Raw genomic sequence first — 15,914 nt, 5'->3', positions numbered from 1 at the left:
CCAAGCACCACATCCAAACAACCTTTAAACACACCACCACCTCCTGGGGCAGCACATTCCAATGCCTGACCACTCCTGTGATTTTTATTTTTTTTCCCCCCTAATGTCCAGTTTAAACTGACCTGGTTTTAGCTGGAGGCTGTTCCCTCTTATTCTATTGCTCATTACCTGTGGGAAGAGAGCAGCACCAACCTCTCCACAGCATCCTTTCAGGTAGTTGTAGAGAGCGATAAGGTCTCCCCTCAGCGTCCTCTTTTTCAAACTAAATGCCCCCAGCTCATTCAGTCAGTCTTCATAAGATTTATTCTCCAGGCCCTTCCCCAGCTTTGTTGCTCTCCTCTGCACTCACTCCAGCACCTCCACATCTCTCCTGTATTGAGGTGCCTAAAACTGAACACAGTACTTGAGGTGTGGCCTCACTGGAACTGAGTACAAGAGGACAATCACCTCCCTGCTCCTGGTGGATGCAGCATTTCTAATCCAACCCAGGATGCCATTGGCTTTCTTGGCCACCTGGACACACTGCTTGATCATATTCAGCTGCTTGTCCATTAGAACCCCCAGGTTCAGACAGCTTTCCAGCCACACTTCCCCAAGCCTGTAGCATTGCTTGGGGTTGTTGTGACCCAAGTGCAGGATCTGGCATTTGGCCTTGTTGAAGCTCATCCCATTAACATTAGCCCATTGATCCAATCTATCCAAGTTCCCCTGTAGAGCCTCCCTACCCTGGTGGAGATCAATTCTCCCACCTAACTTGGTGTCATCTGCAAACTTACTGATGACACACTCTCTGTCTTCATCAAGGTCATCAATAAAGATATTAAACAGAAGTGGTCCCAACATTGAGCCCTGAGGAACACCACTTGTGACTTGTGGCTGGTCACTAGCTGGATTTAACTTCACTGACCACCACTTTTTGCGCCCAGCCAGTGCTTTATCTATCAGGGTGTGTGCTCATCCAAGCCATCAGCAGCAAGTTTGTTGTGGTGGCTTAAACCTTAACTGGGAGTTAAGAGCTCAGATGGGGGCAAGGTTGAGAATCTCTCCCCAACTCCCCCCTCCTCCCTCCCAACAGAGAGGGGGGAAAAAAAAGGAAAGGAGCAAATCTACCAAACAATAATTTGGAGTCAGCTTGGAAGTAGAGAGGTAAAGAGTTTTCTTTAAACAATATATATATATATATAATAAAATAACAGGTAAGGTTCACAAGGGCAGTGAACGAGGATGGATGGGAGGGGGACAAAGAATAAGAATACAAAACCAGTCTCTCTCTGAAGAGGCACAGAGGCAGCAGGGAGAAGGATCAGGCCTGACCGTGTGGCAGAGGAGCAGGAAGGCAGCCACAGTAGCTCTCATCCAGGAGAGGCAGGAGCCAAAAGGAGAACTAATAACTCCAATGCCTCCCCTTTTATACCCTAGCTGGGCAGGGAGGGGGGAGTGGAACAGACTCAGTTTCCCAGGGGGAAAATGCCCTGCAGGGAGGGCAAAGCACTCGCAAGCCCTCCACCCTGTTTTTTCAGAATGGGTGTTAACCCACCACATTTGTTCACGAGAATTCTGTGGGGATGTGTTAAAGGCTTTTCAAAAGTCTAGGCAGACAATATCCACAGCCTTTCCCTCATCCAACAGCCACTCATCTTGTCATAGAAGAAGATCAGGTTAGTCAGGCAGGACCTGCCCTTCATAAACCCATGCTGATTGGGCCTGATCCTCTGCTTGTTCTCTATGTATTGTGTAATGGTGCTTGAGATGATCTGCTCTGTGACCTTCCCTGGTACTGAAGTCAGACTGATAGGTCTAGAGTTTCCCGGATCCTCCTTTCTTCCTTTCCTGTAGATTGGTGTTACATTTGCTGCCCTCTGGTCCATTGGGACCTCCCTAGTAAGCCAGGACCTCAGCTAAATAATGGAAAGGGGCCTGGGAAGGCTGACCCTACTTTAAGAATGAAGTTATAAAGGCACAGGAGCAGGCTGTCCCTATGTGCCATAAAATGAGTCGGTCAGGAAAAGACCAGCCTGGTTAAGTGAGGAGCTTTTGCAAGAACTCAGGAGGGAAAAAAAACCAGTGTACCAACTTTGGAAAAAGGGACAGGTGAACCATGAAGCATTTAAGGATATTATAAGGTCATGTAGAAAGAGAATTAGAGATGCAAAAGCTCACTTTGAAATTAATCTGGCCAATTCTGTCAAGGGTAATAAAAAGTGCTTTTATAAATACCCTAATAGCAAAAGGAGAGCCAGGGTAAATCTTCATTCCCTGTTGGATGAAGGAGGGAACATCGTAACAGAAAACAAAGAAAAGGCTGAGGTACTTAACATTTTCCTTGCCTTAGTCTTTAACAAAAAGACTGACTATCCCCACTCAACAGCCCATTAAGACAAAGACTTGGTGATAAGCCTCAGCTCTTAAAAGCTGACAAAAACTGGAAATATTTTCAGCTACCTAAGTCTCTGCAGAAATGCTTGGTTTTATTTAAAAATTTTAATTTCAGTCTTTTTTAAAGCCAAATGGACTGCAAAGCAAAAGGCTGAGGTCCTGAACACCTTCTTTGCCTCAATATTTAACAGCAAGGCAGGAGTTCAGGATGAGTGGCCTTCTGAGCCTGGTGATGGGGTCAGGGAGCAGTGTATTGCCCCGGAAATCCATGAGGAATTAGTTTGGGACCTGCTGAGCCACTTGGACACTCACAAGTCCATGGGACCGGATGGGATCTATCCTAGGGTGCTGAGAGAGCTGGCAGATGAGCTGGCCAAGCCGCTCTCCATCATTTTCCTCCAGTCCTGGCTCACCAGTGAGATCCCAGATGACTGGAAACTGGCTAATGTGATCCCCATCCACAAGAAGGGTCGGATGCAGGAACCTGGAAACTCCAGGCCAGTCAGCCTGACCTCAGTGCCAGGGAAAGTGATGGAGCAGATTATCCTGGCGGTAATAACTGCGCACCTGAAGGATGGCCAAGGGCTCAGGTCCAGCCAACATGGATTTAGGAAGGGCAGGTTCTGCCTCTCCAACCTGATCTCCTTCTATGATCAGGTGACCCGTCTGGTGGACATGGGGAGGCCTGTGGATGTGGTCTACCTGGACTTCAGCAAGGCCTTTGACGCTGTGCCCCACAGCAAACTGCTGGCTAAGCTGTCGGCTCATGGCTTGGACAACACCACTCTGTGCTAGGTTAGGAACTAGCTGGAGGGCCGAGCCCAGAGAGTGGTGGTGAATGGTGCCACATCCGGCTGGCGGCCAGTCACCAGTGGTGTCCCCCAGGGATCAGTGCTGGGCCCCATCCTCTTTAACATCTTCATTGATGATATGGATGAGGGGATTGAGTCAGTCATCAGCAAATTTGCAGATGACACCAAACTGGGAGCAGATGTTAGTCAGTTAGAGGGTAGAAGGGCTCTGCAGAGGGACCTCGACCGACTGGACAGATGGGTGGAGTCCAACTGGATGGCATTCAACAAATCCCAGTGCCAGGTGCTGCACTTTGGCCACAGCAACCCCATGCAGAGCTACAGGCTGGTGTCCAAGTGGCTGGAGAGTTCCCAAACAGAGAGGGACCTGGGGATGCTGACTGACAGCCAGCAGTGTGCCCAGGTGGCCAAGAAGGCCAATGGCATCCTGGCCTGCATTAGGAATAGTGTGGCCAGCAGGAGCAGGGAAGTCATTGTGCCCCTGTACTCTGCATTGGTTAGGCTGCACATTGAGTACTATGTCCAGTTCTGGGCCCCTCAGTTTAAGAAGGACATCGAGACACTTGAACGTGTCCAGAGAAGGGCAATGAGGCTCGTGAGAGGCCTCGAGCACAAGCCCTGTGAGGAGAGGCTGAGGGAGCTGGGATTGTTTAGCCTGGAGAAGAGGAGGCTCAGGGGAGACCTCATTGCTCTCTACAACTACCTGAAAGGAGCTGCACCAGGGGAAGTTTAGGCTTGAGGTGACGAGAAAGTTCTTCACTGAGAGAGTCGTTCATCATTGGAATGGGCTGCCCAGGGAGATGGTGGAGTCACCATCCCTGGAGGTGTTCAAGAGGAGATTGGACGTGGCACTTGGTGCCATGGTCTAGTCATGAGGTCAGTGGTGACAGGTTGGACTTGACGATCTTTGAGGTCTCTTCCAACCTTGGTGATACTGTGATCCTGTGATACTATGATTCACTAATCTTCTCTTAGGGTTTGTCTTGAACACTGATTTTTGAAAAGGGAATACTGTTTCTCAAGTCTGCACAGTTTGTGGAATGTGTGAAAGCCCTTGCCTTACGTGCTGTATATCTCAAAATACAAAGCAAATGCAATTTTTGGCTTCAGAAAGAATGTCTTCTGTTTGAAATTGCTTGTCTTCCTGTATTTGGGTCCTACACAAGTCCTTTCTAGTTTTTTCCCTTCACGCAAAACATACTTCTGTAAAACCCTTAGGTCTTTAAAAAAGATTAATGTGTCTGGAAAGAAATGCATTCTAAAGGTGTTTTTCTCTTACTGTGTCTCCACCTTTCTGTTCGGCAAACAAATCCTATTTTAGGTCCTTTTACTCTGTTTTTGATCTAGCTATACTTATGGGGCAGAAAGGCTTTTTACTACTCTCTCTCTCAAGTTCATGGTCCTAATATTATCTCTAGTCTATCACTTGCTTCATACCTGCAAGTGTCTCAGTCTTACTTTGCTATTCATCAATAAACCTACCAAATCTGTCTTTGCTCCCTTTTGTGAGCCAGGGCTATTGCACCCTTCCCTCCTATACTTATCCCTTGCATTTGTATTAAGTGTCTCATGTTGTGTGTCAGCAACAAGTTCCCTGGGTTCTTAGGATGCTGCTGGGATGAAAGTTCAAAAGAACAGTTGTCAGGTGAGATTCCTCAGGGTCAGGAGACCAAAACCTCTTTTTGTTAGTGTACCTTGGGGAACTGTGGTTCCTAAGGTCTTCGCTGTGAAGACAGGACTATGAAAGCTCTGAAACCATCAGCCTGTCCTCACTTTTCAGGCTGTACAGTTCAGGAAGCTTTGTCTGTACAAGGTTTCTGGATTTTTATGCACTTCAGGCAGGAGTGTCTTGCTGATACTCTGAGCGCTCCTGAACTCCTGCCTCGCTGGGTGGCCTGGAGAGTCAGTATGCCTGCATGTAAACCACTTTTAAAAGAGTGTAGGACTGAAAGAAAACTAGGCAGAGGAAGCAATGGCTTGGTGCTGTCTCACTGCTGGAATACTGTAGCTGAAGGGTGAAATTCAGGCTCCGGTGAGCAGGACTTTGAATTCACTACACAAGAAATGAGTTTTCCAGGTCAGTTAGCATCTCACTTTCTGAAGCCAGTGTGTTCCTAACATGAGAAAACAACGCAAGAAAGGAAGAGGGTGGTTTCTTGGCAACCCAGAACTGGCTTATGCTGCCAGCATCATAACTAGGAGTTAGAGCCTTCCAAGGCTCTGTGATGGAGGTGTTTCTCTGATAGCCATGACTACTTTCAATCTATTCTTCGTTTGTTTGAAAAATAAATCAGGAAGATACTAGAGTTTATCTGTGTCTCCTGGACCATAACTTAATTGCAGTACAACAGAGCCAACGGAAAGGGATTCTTTCCCATTCCCATCCTACCTTCCTGAAAGGGATGTTTTTGCTAGAGCCTCCAGCAATTCCAGAAAATTAAGTCTTTTGTTTAGAACAAGACCCAGCCAAACAAGCCCCTGGACCAAACCCTTGTATTACATCACACTGGTATGGATAATATGAATGGTATTAAGATTGATGCCTAAATTGGGTACAGTACATGGTGTTTGCTGAACAAGTGAATGGTAGAGATGCTTAAGTATTTTTTTCCAAGTCATCTAATTTAATCTACAGAGGTGAAATACAGTGAAAAATGCTAATAATTACAAATCATAAAGCTTTTAGTGACTAGAACAGTTTTAACCTGCATGTTTTTAACTAAACACACAGAGTCATAGTATAGATGGAAAAAAACTTTTAGATCATCAAGTCCAACTATTATCTAACTCTACCAGGGCTTTTAAATACATTCAGGGATGGCAATTCAACCACTTCTTGGGCAGCCTGTCTTTTGATACAGAAGTTTTTTCTGATGTCTAACCTAAACCTTCCCTGGCATAACTTGATGCAATTTCCTCTTGTCCTATCAATTGTGACTTGTGAGAAGAGATCAACACCCACCTTTCTACAACCTCATTTCAGGTAGTTGTAGAGAAGAATAAGGTCTCCCCTCAGCTTCCTTTTACTCAGACTAAACAACCCTGGCTCCCTCAGCTGCTCCTCATAAGACTAACTCTCAAGATCATTCAGCAGCTTTGTTGCCCTTCTTTGGACACTTTCCAGCACCTCAATGCTTCTTTTTGTACTGTGGCACCCAAACTGAACACAGGACTGAAGGTGCAGCCTCATCAGTGATGAGTACAGGAGGAGAATCATTTCTACTTTCCTGCTGGCCATGCTATTCCAGATGCAGGCCAGGATGCTGTTGGCCACCTAAGCACACTGCTGGCTCATGTTCAGATGGCTGTCAGACAGCACTCCCAGATTCCTTTCTGCCAAACAGCTTTCTAGCCTTTCAGCCCCAAGCCTGTAGAGTTGCATGGGCTTGTTGTGACTCAGCACTTGGCCTTTTTGAAGCCCATATGATTGTCCTCAGCCTATTGATCCAGCATGTCCAGGTCCCTCTGAAGAGCCTTCCTACCCTGCAGCAAATCAGTGCTCCCGCATAACTGAGCTCTGGGGAACACCAATTGTGACCAGCTGCCAACTGTGTGTAACTCCACTACACTACCACTCTCTGGGCCTGGACATCCAGTCAGGCGTAGGGCAGCCAGTTGTGTGGGGTTTTTTTTTTGTCATGAGGATGCTGTGGGAAACAGTATCAAAGGCTTTACTGAAGCCCAGGTAAACAATGTGCACAGCCTTACCTCATCCACTAAGCACCACCTTGTCATAGAAGGAGATAAGTTCATTAAGCAGGATCTGCCCTGCACTAACCCAAGCTGACTGGGCTTGATTGCCTGATTGTTTTGTAAATTTTGCATTATAGCACTCAGTGTGATTTGTTCCATGACCTTCCCTGGCACTGAGGTCAAACTGATGGATCTGTAGTTCCTCTGATCCTCCTTCTGGCCCTTCCTGTAGATGGGTGTCACATTTGCTAATTCCCAGTCCATTGGGGCCTCCCCAGTTAGCCACTAGTACTGATAAATTGTGAAGAGTTGCTTGCTAAGCACATCTGCCAGCTCCTTAAGTACTCCTGTGTGTAACCCATCTGTTCCCATAGACTTGTGTATGTTTAGGTGATTCTGCAAGTCCCTCACCATTTCCTGTTGGATTGTGGACATCTCCTCCTGTTCCTTGTCTCTGTGTTCCAGGGGCTGGCCATCCAGCAAATAACTATTCTTGATATTAAAGATTGAGGCAAAGATAACATTAAGTACCTCAGCCATTTCCTCATCCTTAGTCACTGTGTTTCCCCCTGCATACAATAAAGGATGAAGATTCTCTCTATTCCTTCTTTTGTTGTTAATATATTTATAGAGGCATTTATATTATCTTTTAGGGCAATAGCTAGATTAAGTTCTATTTGGGCTTTGACCCTTCCAATTTTCTCCCTGCATAGCTTCACTGCATCTTTGTAGTCCTCCTGAGTGAAGTGGCCTGTCCCCTTTTCCAAAGGCCATAAACCCTCCTTTTGTCCCTGAGTTCCAGCCAAAGCTCTCTCTGAAAAAAATTTAAACAGGCATTATGTCCCACTTGTGACGCTCTATAAAGCTCCTTTTTCCATTCCCTTTTTTTGCTCCTTCACATTTAATTGTAATGTTTTATGTATTGTTGCAAGAAACTCTGCAAAAATACTTCATTGACATTAAGGTGAAGACAGCTGGACTTCACTATGTGCTCAGGCTCCCTCGTTCGTAGGGGTGCTTTACTGGGTTCAGACACCAGTGATTACTTATTTTTAAAGGGAAGACATGCCACCTTTTAAATTGCCTGTTGGAACTTTTGAAGATCATACACAATTTCTTGCCTCTTAATTATGGTGCCTTTTTTGTTGTTGTTTAAGGGAGATGGTTTCTGTAAGGCTAGTTTAGAGATGATTTGAGCTGCTTGGCTTCCACTATGAAAATAAATTAATAATGTCTTTTTTTTTTCTTTTTTTGGCATGAGAGCCAGGCAAAGAGGGATCTTAGAATATTGCACAAAGGATGGCACATTGAAATAGTAAACCCCCTCACTTTCCTGTGCTGATGGATGATGCTATGAATATTTGATACCAGTAAATACCATGACAGGATTCTCACTTTTAGGGCAGCAGAGGTTTGAGGAGGAAAGAAGGGCCTGTGAAGTGAGCCTCTCTGTTTACCTTACTAAGATTTTGATGCTGACTGCACCTCATTTATCTGGAGCTTTAGGATTTATTCTTGGAGGATTCTTCTGCCAGAATGAATACTGTAGTGTAAGTTTGGATGTTTCATCACCCAGGTGCATTATCCAAGTGCTAATCATTGAAATGGAGAGGCCAGAGTCAAAAAAACTATTATGGATGCAGCACTAGTATTCTGTGATGACAGCACTATTGCCTGGTAACATTTAGAACTGAAGCATTTTTGTGTTACTGTTAAATTTCTCATCATCAGTTCAAGCTTGTGACTTTATCCTCATTCTTGTCTAATTAATACTGACCTTCCATTGTCACAGGCGCCTGAATACAAATTATTGGGATATTGTCTCTGCCCTCAGGGATGAGGCTAGGTAGTACAACTGGAAGCTGTACTGCGACTAGCAAAGCAATGTAAGCCTTTATAATGTTAGAAACTATATGGGAACATGCTTCACCAAACTAAAGTGCATTTACTTGGCTAATAAGTTGGCTAGGTAGGGATGTGTATCTACAACTCCATATCTGCAGTTTATCGTTTTTTTGCAGTCCCTATTGTCCCTTTAGAGAAATCCCTGAAAACTATTGTGGTTTAGACTAACAAATGAGTTTTTCATATTTTTCAACCACCCTTGTTTCATACTAGCTAGACTTATCCCTAGAGACTAAGACACAATATCTCTGTCTGAAACTTGGTCAGAACTTGTTCCCTCATTATTTATAGTCAAGAAGTAGATGCTACCAATTAAAGACTGTTTGTCCTTGCCCAGTAAGAGCAGACTTTTTTCTGTACCTGTAATGCTTTTTGCTTTTTTGTCCAGTCTCCAAGTATTTTGGTTCTCTATGGTTCCCTTCATCCTCTTTTCTTTATTAAGGTGAAAAATCAAGTGCATTTTTCTTTTCCATAGTTCTCAGTTGTGTGGCTGGCTTTTTTTTTTTTTCTTCTGTCTTTCTTTTTTTCTCTTATATATCCTTGAATCCTTTAATTAATTTTGTGTTGATAATCTGACCAATTTGCAGAGAAGATAGGATCAGCCCTTGCTTTCTGAATTATCCTCCTTGCTTCATTTGATCCTAGTCCATCCTCTACTGTTGGCAGCTGCACAAGTTTCATTCGACATGCAGTCACTGAGATTGTGGAATCTGATTTCAATCTGCTTCCTTCCTATTAAATAAATAGTACTGCCCTCTCTCCATGCACTGTGGAACATTTTTCAGGCTGGATGTATTCGTGCTACCTTGATGCCTTTACTATCATGACCTCTTTATTCACTTATCTCCATCTCTTCTGTTATCCAAAGGCCTGTGACTATTTTTATCTCCTCCTCTAAAAGACAGTTCTTTATACTGTGCAAATCTCATGCTGGATGCCCGATTCCTTTGCACAGCAAACCTCTGCTTTCTTTAGCCCCTGTTTATTTTACTGCTCCTCTCTGTCTCCATTCTCTTGCAAAAAGTAAGCTGTAAACCATTGCTATATCAGAGGAAAACAATTTTTTTCATGCTAAGCATTTTATCTGTCAGATATGTTATCAGGCTCCACTGTCTGCTTGTGTTACTGAAGTAGAAGCTACTTCAGAAGACAAAGCCAACCAGGTATGTCCTTGTGTTTGGCAGTCCTTTACTAGAGAAGGATATACATTAACTAGAGAAGGATAATGTGCACAGTAACAAAGATTAGACATTTTGGAAAAAGAGTACACAAAATTAAATTTCTTTTCCCATATGTCTTTCATCTTTTAATTTCCTCCTTCTTGCTTTACCTCACTGTCTGGCTATTTCAGGCTCTGAGCTCTACGTCAGGGTTATTTGGCTTTTCTGGCTTGCAAAATGCCTTGATATTATAGTTTAAGTAAGCACACATGGTTCACCCACTGCCTCCCAAATATAGTAAGCTGAGGTAAGTTTTAGGATATCAAAGGTTTTTTAAGACTTTGCCTGTCTAAACTCTTCTGGGTGATTACTTTGAACACCGAGATTTATTGTTTTTCAAACTCTTCTTCCTAACCGCTTGTTATGTTTTTAGAGAATACAGATAATTTCCATTGTTGCCCCCCCCCCCCCCCCCCCCCCAAAAAAAAAAAAAGCTTTCTTAGCCAATTGTTTTGAGCTCGCTCTTTGGAGGTTTAAGAAAGTGTCCCTTTAATATTTGATAAATTATAGGGAAATTGAACACTAATTATGTAGTCTGAAGAGAAAATATAAGAATTGAGTTCTGGGAAGGATATGGATTTATACTGTGGTTTGAAAAAAGCCCACAACCCTAATTTATGGTTCTATTACATTTTTTGTTAAAATGAAAATCTTTAACTAATATAGACACCTGCTTATTTGCTTTTTGTGATTTTTAGTCCCTTGAGTGTCTGAAGAATTTAACTTTAAAAAGCTCTTCTGTCAGTCTCAATGCTATGTAGAGTTTTAAAAGAATGAAAACTTCACTTATTTCTGTGAGGCAGTAACTGTATTTATTCTGTGTACTTTGATATAAATACATGTAAATTGGTTCATTTTGTAATGCACTATCAGCCAATTTATTCTGGCTAATGTAGACCTTTAGAAAAACAAAGCAACCTTGGGCAAAAAGAGCTGTTTGATTAGATTATCCGTGGATGTGAGGTAGGGAATTCATGAAGGATAGAAGGAACTTCAAAATAAAGGTAGGGGAAGGAAAAAAACCAATAAACAAAGCCTGTGAAACTGCTGAGCTTTCTTTTTCTCCAGTGCATTCAGCTCACTGAATTAATAAGATTAAGTGGCATCAAGTGTGGAGTGCTGGAAGGACTGTGCTGGAAGGACTGAGCAAAGTGGGGAATTTCAGTAGTAGCTTGCATTACTGAGTTTGGCAAGTTACCTGCGATGCCGTGGTGCTACCATTTGAAGATTTTTTCTGACTTGATAGCTGCCACAGGTTTTATAATTTGTGTAGTAGGTGTAAGCTTAGCTTGCAGTTTAAAAGATATGTTAAAGAATAATGTGGTTTTTTAATAAGACAAAACATCTTTGACAATTGACAAAAAACCTACACAATTATCCATTGCTCTTATTTTTGGCATTTACCTATTTGTTAGAAACATCTCTAAGTTCTGGCTTCCTGTAAGCAGGAAGGGATCAGATACACTAAAAGGCATTTTTACTTTTCAAAATCTCTCAGTTTCCCCCTAATCTCACTTTATGAACACTTTAAATGCATCTGCCATTTCTTCAGAAATTGTTTCAACAGTTTGCAAGAACTGCCCCCTGCTAAATGTGACCAAGTCCTATATCCTCATTCTAAGATTTCTGCCTTTTTTCCAAGGAGCTTCCTTTTTCCTTTGTTTTTCCTTGTTTTCTTTGTGCTGCATTATTTTTATTTATCATCTCAATTCTTTGCCACACAAATTGTTCCTCCAGCTACTTTTTAATGTCTCTTGTTAATTCTGTTATGTCTTTCAGCAATTAATCTGTTCTGGTGTGTAACCATGACATTCTCATACATGGTGCACTTTTCCCCTCTCCCTTTACGGGGCTTCCAAGTCATCCTTTTCTCTAGTCCTTTCATGCCAAAGGAGACACTTATTCCTAATTAATCCTTAATAAGTAGCTTATTCTATTTTGATCTGAGCAAATGCACATCTATGAATCAGGCCCAAGAGATTTTCATGAGAAGTGGAAGGGACAGTTACTTGTATTGTTGGAGTTTTTTGTTGTTTAAGTCACACACACACAGAGGAATGCAGCAGCTGAAGATGTGGATATTATTAACCTGTAAATTTCTGCCTTTCAGGAGAGTGTCATAAATACCAAGCAACAAGAGGAAATGCTGAGAGCAATACACCCTTCTTTAAAGCAAAGACCATTCCCCAAACTCTAGGCTCTAGGCTTGTTCTGTCAATAATGGCTTTTTGTAAAATGGAAAAGCTTCTCCAAGAGCTGTTTTGCGAACTGGAAGACCAAGATTCAGAACTTTGCTTGAGTCCAGGATATTGGTATGATGAGATCCAAATTTGACTCAACCCCCCTGTTTTATCTGGAGATTAGTTCTATTCCTACATGTCTGCTTGGTTTCTCTAGTTGGTAATTTACATGTACAATCAAGAGTAATAAATCCTGAGTCTTCCAGGCAGTTTTTAAGGAACACAGTGTAATAGGTCTCATTTCTGTAAATGCTTTCACTATGTGGAAGTGAGGGTGTATTGCTGGTTGTGGTAGTGCTTTCTGTGGAAAGAAAATGAATGTTGAGCCACACTACTTAGGTGTGGGATTGAGAATGTAACCTTTTCGACTGAGAACGACTGCCCTCTTTTGGATATCATCAGAACTACCTTAATTGTTAAGACTAGTACAAGTACTTGAAGTTCTACTTTTTCTGTTGGAGCAATTGAATTTCCATGGATAGCTGCTGTGAGGCACCATATTGATATCAAATTCTCTGAAGCTGTGGATTTTCTCTGACAGTAATAATTGACATTTTTTTGTAAGGTATGAAATCAGTTGCACTGAAGTGTTGAATATATGCAAATTGCACTGTGTGATCTGTATGGTGTATGTGTATACTTATGGTGTATGCATATTACTTCTAATAATTTTTAATTCCTCAGAAATTATGTCTGTCCATGACTAGCTATTTTTGGTGTTGTTCTGGCAGTTTAGATTATTTTTTTCCTCTGTGTGTGTGTTAAATCTAGATTGCTTTTTTAGTTACCACCTTCTTTTCTGTTTTAGAAGTCTTCTTTTTGTTGTATTTTAACTCTTGTCCTACGCAACCAGGTAGAACTAGCTTTGATCTTCAACACCATAAATTGAGAAAGGTAATTAAGGTTTCAATAGAGTTGGTAGGCAGCTGACAAACCAGATGTCTAGGGCTTATAAAAAGTGCCATGAAGGAAGTGATGAAGTCTGCAATCATGCATTCAGTTCTAGAAAATATATACTGTAACTTATAATAACCTAAATGATATTTGAAGAATTACATTAAATGGATTAATTGCACTTAATTCCTGAAGAAGGTGGTTTTCTGATCTTACCAGGAAGGCCACAGATTGGGCCTGGAATCGCGAGCTACCTACTTAGAGCCTCACACTGAAATGCTTGTAGTTCTGTAGGGTCATAAATATATCAGTCCAGTTAACACAGGTGGACCATCTCTGTGCTTAACCAGACTAGCATTAAAAAAACCCTGGGTATGTTAAAGTAGCACAGTATTAAATCATGGCACTGTTAGATAGCCAGAATATTTGTTGTATTTTCATAAATTTGAATTTGATTGTTTATAATGTTGTAATGTGTTAAAGACTTGGTCATCAAACAGGATCATGCAGTGTTGAGAGTTTGTACAGCATGTCTTCACCACAGAGAACATTTGGTCTAGGCATAAGATGAGATAAATTGATAGATATATCATATATATGGCAGTATACTGACATAATGCTACAGCACTGGTCAGCGAGACAGATAAAATTCCCAATCTCTTTCACATCCAAGTAGATTGTCATATATGTCCTGACATATTTTATCTTAAAAATGCCTGTGTGTTATGTACTGTGTGCATAAGATGTTATTGGAATACATGAATTGTATTGATAATGCAAACTAAACACAGACAATGTAGTCACCACCTTGCTAAATCATGTGTACTTTATTGCCTTGTTAGATAAAGCTGCCCCTTGGCAGCCTTTCCCATCATCTTTGTTTTATTAATGAGTAGTTTTGCCTTGCATTTTGAATGAGGCCGTTCCTCTTCTGGCAGACCATGCTTTCTGGGGATGCTAATGATGGTTGTGTATGAGATAAGTGATGAGTCTCAACATGGGAAAGATGTGTAAGTAATTTATGAATGAAAGTGTTTTATAGGCTGTTGAAAAAACACATCCAACTGTATTAGAATAAGATTATCCAGTTAAAAGAAAGTCTTTGCTGTTCACTTGCATTTATGGAAGTAGTCCATCCATCCCAGTGTCTCATTCACCACAAAAAAGTGGCAAAAAGAAAATTCTGTTGGGTTATTTCTGGTTTTCTTTTCTGTCAAACCCTTTGGAGAATTTATAGCTTCTATTTCAATTTGATAGTGGACATGCTGATGAAGTGGAAAAATTGGTGACATGTAGTTGCAAGACATCACTGGTATATTTGAATTAGTCCCTTGGTTCTGAGGACAAAGTTAAAGATTGTATGTACAATATAGTTCCTTTTAACATTACTGGACTTTAGTAGATCCAAGTAATTTCTCTGTCTACATACTTGATTTAGAACTTCATTTATGGTACTGAAATTTGGTTATTTTCAAAGAAAATATATAAATCTCACATATCTACTATTTTATTTCTGAAATTAATGAGAATGGTTAATGCAAAGGCAAGTTTGGAGGCAGTGTATCACACAGAATCACACAGAATCACCAAGGCTGGAAGAGACCTCAAAGATCATCAAGTCCAACCTGTCACCACAGACCTCATGACTAAACCATGGCACCAAGTGCCACGTCCAATCCCCTCTTGAACACCTCCAGGGATGGGGACTCCACCACCTTCCTGGGCAGCCCATTACAATGGTGAATGACTCTCTCAGTGAAGAACTTTCTCCTCACCTTGAGCCTAAACTTCCCCCGGTGCAGCTTGAGACTGTGTAGCCAAAATCTAACTCAGCTGGGGTTACTTCTGCCTTTAGTTTTGAAGGGATTCTCGGAAAATAAAAGTATGGGCATGTTGCTGCCTAAATTAGTCAGCTTTGTTAGGAAGTTTTTCAGAGACACGTAATCTCTGCCAAACCTGTCAGCTGAATAGGTTGTAGTAAATAGGTAGGTTGGAGTTGTCTCGTAAACAACTTCATATATGTAGTCCAAGAACTACAGAACAAGAGAGTTTCATTTTCAGTTGGGTTTTTTTTTGGTTGGTTGATTGGTTTTTGTTGTTGTAGTTGTTGTTTTGTTTTGTTTTTCACTTGGATTAGTGACAATATGAGGCAGAGTAAGAGAACAAATGCATTACTTTATTGGAAACTTGATAATGTCTGATTTTTATGTCTTTTAAAACAATCACCATGTTAAGTGTTGGCTGGCAGAACAAATTGAAGGAATATGTAGAATATGTGCATTATCTATATTTTAAATCATTTCCCCCCATACCTTTTCTGGGTAAAATTGTATTTAAAGCATATTTTGTGCAGTTCCCATTTTTACTCTCATAAATAAATGTAAACATCAGTTTTGATTTTGTGGTTTTATGATGCCATACAACTACAAAGGTATTATTTGGGGTCCTAAAAGATCTTTGGAGACACTTTCCTTAACTTCCAGTGCAGATGGAGATCTTTATTGCTGGTATCAGTTTCTCAACAGTGGACTAGACTGAACTGAAAGATCTGTTGGGAGATTAATATTTTTGTTCAGATTTCACTGCTTCGCTTCATCATGATGCAGTTGTACATCAAATAGGTTTTAACAGGAAACAAGTATTTCCTTAGTTCTCTGTTTATTCTTTAGTTTCATAATTTTCTCTGCCCCCTATTTGCACCATTGATACTTCACTTTTCTCTTGTACTGTTGAATTTTTTCACTTGTACTGATCTCTCTCCCATGTCAAAACTC

Source organism: Dryobates pubescens, chromosome 6 (genome assembly GCF_014839835.1).
Source record: "Dryobates pubescens isolate bDryPub1 chromosome 6, bDryPub1.pri, whole genome shotgun sequence".
NCBI classification, from domain to species: domain Eukaryota; kingdom Metazoa; phylum Chordata; class Aves; order Piciformes; family Picidae; genus Dryobates; species Dryobates pubescens.
The sequence above is the reverse complement of the archived record's forward strand: the minus strand, read 5'-3'. Positions refer to the sequence as shown.